The following is a 6,000-nucleotide window of genomic DNA, read 5'->3' on the forward strand; positions in this document are numbered from 1 at the left end:
CAAGGAAGGGTATCTTCTCTTGTCAGTGGTGATGGAAGGAGAAATATTTTTCTCAGGATTGGGATGGGAGAACTGAAGGTAGTTGAAATACTAACTATGTTGCTGAAAGATGGGTTCTTTAAAGAAATTCAAACAATGCAATTATGTGGAAGATTAATACTATGTCCTTAATTTCACTAGTATTTAGTAAAACCTATTACTTTCTCTGTTTCTGTTTACTGGGAAGATGCGGCTGTATAGGTTTTCTTTTGCTTTCAGTTGAGAACATTTGAAAGGATGCTAATCTCTTTCTTGTACAATATGGAAATTTTTGTGAATATTCATGATGATTTTCAACTTGTTTCTGTTAAAACTGTATCTTTAGAAGTAAAATTGAATAACTTGGTCTTGCCAGACTCTGAAGACTTTGGAAATGATTGTCTTTATGGAAAAATAACACACAAAAATTTGTGGCTCTGACTGTCTTCACAATTTATCCTGGTAACAACTTAATAATTGATATATATCTCTCTCTGAATGGCAGAAATACTTGGGAGGTTTCTCTGTAAAATTGGAAGTGTACCACTGGCATATTTTTCTTTCCTTATTTGCATGTTGGTAAAATAAAAGCATGTCAGTATAAAAAAAATAAACTAAAAAGAAAATAGCAAGGGTGGAAAAATACACAGAAAAATCAGAATGCATGAACACTACTCTTGGAAGAGTAGCTTGGTACAAATACTTTAGAAAATTGATTGGCAGCATCTATGCACACCCTCTGATCCAGCTCTGGGAACATACCCAACAGAAATACATACATATATATTCACAAAGACATGCATGGAAGTGTTTATAACAGCACAGTTCTAATAGAGGGAACTGCCCCCAGAATCCATCAACAGCAGAAAAAGTAAGTTTTAAAATAGTCACATGATGGAATGCTATGAGAAAATTTTAAAACTTTGCTTATATGAAATATTACAAAGGGATCTCACAAACATGAGCTTGGATGAAAGAAGCTAGATATAAGACTGCATGGATGCCAAGTTGCTTCAGTCATGGCCAAATCTGTGTGACCGTATGGACTGCAGCCCACCAAGCTCCTCTGTCCATGGGATTCTCCAGACAAGAATACTGGAGTGGGTTGCCATGCCCTCTTCCAGGGGATCTTCCCAACCCAGGGATTGAACCTGGGTCTCTTATATCTACCTGCATTGGCAGGTAGATTCTTTACCACTAGATTTCTTTACTTAAGCCATCTGGAAAGCCCCAGACACAGGAGTACATGCTGTACAATTCCATTTATATATGAATTTTAAAAACAGATAAAACAAATCTAAGGTGGTAGAAGTTGAAATAGTGATTCTACAAAGAACAGTGAAGAGTCTGAGATTTTATTCTGCTTACAAACTATTATTTTAGTCTGCCTAGTTAATGGATGCTGAGTCATAGACAAAGAACCTTGCAACTCAAAAGTCTGTGTCAATAGACTTCTTGACCCCTACTTCCTAATTATGCAATGTGAAGAAAGCCAGGTGACACCTGCACACATACTGGGCGGCATTACAGAAGAGGAACCTGAGTTTAGGTCACCACAGTCTTTCATAATGGGGAGTGAACATGCCTACCCTTTGCACTGAAGGGACACATCTTTAATTCATTAAACAGTATGAAAGTGTTAGTCACTCAGTCATATCCAACTCTTTGTGGTCCCGTTGGACTGTAGCCCACCAGGCTCCTCTGTCCATGCAATTCTACAGCCAATCCTTTCTCCAGGGGATCTTCCTGACCCAGGGATCGAACCCGGATTTCCCACATTGCAGGCAGATTCTTTCCCATCTGAGCCACCAGGGAAGTCCCATCAAGCAGTATAATAAAAGACAATAGTAAGAGATACAACTTTTCTATATTTTCAAGACTTAAGCAAAACTGCCCTTTCCTGTAGAGAAAAACATTCTCTGTTGTCTTTCAAGGCTATCTAAATAAGCTTGAAGAGATACTCTGAACAAAGGCAGGCAGTATCTCTGCTCACAAGATAGGCAGAAATATCAGAGACCCATGATCACTGTCTCCCCAACAGCTGCAGAGGATGGAAGGGCTGGTATCCCAATGACTGGAAGGGAGTGTGATGGTAGATTCTGAAGGGCTGGAGATGTCTGTCTTGATCTGGATGCTACATACATGCGTATATTCAATTTTCAGTGCTTCTTTGAGTTGTGCACTTGTGAAACATATTTTTCTATATGCATATTAATAAAATAAGCCTACTTAAGAAAAACAAAAATTGAAAAGAAACCCAAAGTAAGCAAAGAAAAAAAAAACCCATCATTTTTCTGGAACTTTAATGTGAGAAGATGATTGGCCAATTTAAAAGTATGTTTCAGATTTTGGGGGGGTAGGCTTTATAGCCTATAGTCCATGTATTAGATTTCTAATAAGATCATTTTCTACACCACAAATGGTTAAAATCCATTTCCTGGGAGTAAATTTTTTATCTTGGTATGCGACATCAACCTTTAGTATTTATATTGCTCCTGCTCATTTTGTCAACTGACTTTTATCAGAGTTGAGTTGTAAACAGTTGATTAATCATGACTTGTGATAGTTCATTTTCAAAGCTTGGTTCTTCCAGCTAAATAAATGATAAAATTCACATATTACTTAACTCTGTTGTTCAGCAAAGATGATGCTATTTCTGAGACTTGGCCCCTTCATATACTTGCTTCTTAAAATGGTCTGTATCAGTTTCATATCCTTTCTTCTAAGCCCTCCCTTTATTTGAGATATAAATATTTCACTGAGTTAAAAACAGAGTTTCAAACTATACCTTTGGCACATGCCATAGAAGACAGCAATATTAATAGCAACAAAATCTTCTGCAAAACTAAAGAAAGCATTTAGTTTGGCTTATTTGAACAAAATCTTTCCATTTCTGTATATTACAAGATATATTGGGACAATAAGGATACTTCAGAGCTTAAAATGGCAGATTTTTTAACATGAAGGATATAAAAACATGTAATAATATATAAGATCAACTAACTGCCTTTGAAACATAAGGTAGATTTAATTAGACTTTTTACAAACTATCAATTCATATCACACATTTTAATTTTAAATGGCATCCACATGGATGGCTCGCCCTGAATTTTCCAATGGCAAAATTTTCTCTTTGCTATTGGTAGCTGGAAGCAAAAGAGACATAGGATTCAATTTCAGAATCCTAAAATTCAAGTTTAGTCTGTCTTACCAAAATAGATGAGTATGGAAGAGGCGGTGGGTCGGATTTTTCAGTTTGGCATTAAACTAGGGTCTAGAGTGTTAAACGAATAGTGCACTGAGTTGTAAGTCGGACACCTGGTACCTGGGTTCTAAAGGGCTCAGCCATAAACTAGTGCTGTGCTAAGTGCCAGTGCTAAGTCGCTTCAGCCATGTCCTCTGTCCATGGAGACTCTCCAGGCAAGAATACTGGAATGGGCTGCTATGTCCTCCTCCAGCTGAGCTTCCTGACCCAGGGATTGAACCCGGGTCCCCTGAATTGGTAGGCGGGTTCTTTACCACTAAGCCACCTGGGAAGCCCCCAAACTAGGCAAACCAATTAATTCTGAAGACACAGTTTTCCTCATCTTTTCAATAAGTTTGAAATATCTTTTCTTCTAAATCTGGATTTACTTACCCTTAAATATAAGCCTTCCCCAAGGTTCTGTAGCCTCCCCAGCTTACTTTATCTCTGCTCTCCCTAGGTGACCTTAGCCACTTCCAGAGCTTCTGCCATCACCTTTGAGAAAAGGACTCAAATTGGAATCTCCAACCCTCAGTCCAAGACCAGGGTCTGACCTGTCCATTTGCACAGTGTTTCCAGAATTGCTCTCTTCCTTTCTCTGTTTTTACTTCAACATCTCTTGTCTATATTATTAGAAATCTCCAGGCTTCCCTTCTTGAATCTGATCTTTGTCTTCCCATCATTCACACTACTGACAAAGTGATCTAATCCCTTTTGCACAAATATCTTTGCACCACTGTGGAGGAGACATGGGTTCGATCCCTAATCTGTAAGATCCCACATACCACTGAGTGAGTAAGCCCATGCGCCACAGTGATTGCGCCTGTGCTCTAAAGCCTGGGAACCACAACCCAAGTGCCGCAACTCCTGAGCCTGCGTGCCCTAGAACCTGTGTCCACCACCAGAGAAGCAACTGCAGTAAGGCCATGGACTGCATGCAACTAGAGAGCTGCCTGTGCTCGTGGCAACTAGAGAAAAGCCCACGCAGCAACGCAGACCCAGCACAGTCAGAAATAAAGTTACAAGACAAAAACACCACTGCCTACAGAAGACAGTCTTAACACCTTATAATTGCATTCAAGGGCAGTTCCAGTCAAGCCCCTGCCCAACACTCTTGTCAGAGTCCACTCACATCGGAGTCCGTGCTGTTCCTCAAGCAGCCCATACGCAGTCCTGCCTCTGTGCCTTTGCTCATGATGTTCCCATCGTGGATTCTCTTCCTCACTTTCTTATGTTTGGAAATCCGACCATTCCTTCTGAATTCAATTCAAATGCCATCTCCCCTAAATAGCCTCTGAAACCTCCTACTTCCCATAGAATTTATTTCATACAAGTTTATATCTGTTAGTTCTTTATATCTGTTAGTTCTTTATATGTGTTAGCAGTTTATATGCCCTTTTTCTCAATTTTAAGGGGCAAGATCATGTTTAGCTATTTTTTTTTTCTGTAATGAGTAATACATGGTCCCTGTCCTCAAGTAGCCTACAGTATTGCATAGAAGACAATGTACAGCATAAAATACTAAAATAAGGGCAACCATAGGGTTCCACAGGACTGTGCAAGAGCACTATTTCCCACACCAAAAGGTTAGGGGTACTAAGGAAGGCATATATTATATGAAGGTGGCTTTTAAGTGCCTTCCTAGATACCATATGGTAAGCTTCTTCACAGTGTGGAATTTATTTTTTCATCTATATATCCTTAAGGATACATATGTTTAGGAAAAATTACGCAGTCCAAAATTACTTAATGATTGTGTAAGCAAAAAATGCCTGAGTCCTTTTTAGCTCTAATGTGTAGAGTATGCATCATATTAATCTTTTGTACTAATTTATCCACTGAGTGGACAATGAGAAAAAGTTAATTGGCTACTGAAAACCTAATTTTAAAAAGGTAATAACATAATTTTAGGCTTGATGTTTTAGGTTAAGTGTTAATTTCCATACCTGTCCATATAATTCCCAAGAAACAAGAGCCAGGGCAGATTTCAGTCAAATCCTCACAAGTGTCTTAGTTCTAAATCTCAGAAAGGAGGTTATGTTGATAACTGAGCTGTTCTGCAATTATAGATCAATTGAGTCAAAATTGTTATATTAGTTCCATGACCTGTAATTTTATGTAATTTAAAGAAAAACAGCAGGCTTTATTATAGCCCTTCAGTCCAGTTCATTTCAGTCACTCAGTTGTGTCCAACTATTTGCGACCCCATGGACTGCAGCATGCCAGGCTTCCCTGTCCATCACCAACTCCCAGAGCTTGCTCAAACTCATGTCTATCAAGTCGGTAATGCCATCCAACCATCTCATCCTCTGTCATCCCCTTCTCCTCCCACCTTTAATCTTTCCCAGCACCAGGGTCTTTTCCAGTGAGTCAGTTCTTTGCATCAGGTGGCCAAAGTATTGAAGTTTCAGCTTCAGCATCAGCCCTTCCAATGAATATTCAGGACTGATTTCCTTTAGGATGGACTGGTTAGATCTCCTTGCAGTCCAAGGGACTCTCAAGAGTCTTCTCCAACACTACAGTTCAAAAGCATCAATTATTTGGTGCTCAGCTTTCTTTATAGTCCAACTCTCACATCCATACATGACTACTGGAAAAACCATAGCTTTGATTAGATGGACCTTTGTAGGCAAAGTAATGTCCCTGCTTTTTAATATGCTGTCTAGGTTGGTCATAGCTTTTCTTCCAAGGAGCAAACGTCTTTTAATTTCATGGCTGCAGTCACCATCTGCAATGAT

The 6,000-nt window shown here is 39.1% G+C and overlaps 1 protein-coding gene across 1 annotated transcript in view; it reads right to left on the reverse strand.

Annotated features, from left to right (window-relative positions):
• Positions 1-6,000, reverse strand: part of ACYP2 (acylphosphatase 2, muscle type) — a 181,147-nt gene that overhangs the window by 55,802 nt on the left and 119,345 nt on the right. The gene's annotated exons all lie outside the window — the stretch shown is intronic.

This window comes from Bison bison, unplaced genomic scaffold (genome assembly GCF_000754665.1).
Source record: "Bison bison bison isolate TAMUID 2011002044 unplaced genomic scaffold, Bison_UMD1.0 scf7180017864166, whole genome shotgun sequence".
In the NCBI taxonomy this organism is placed as follows: domain Eukaryota; kingdom Metazoa; phylum Chordata; class Mammalia; order Artiodactyla; family Bovidae; genus Bison; species Bison bison.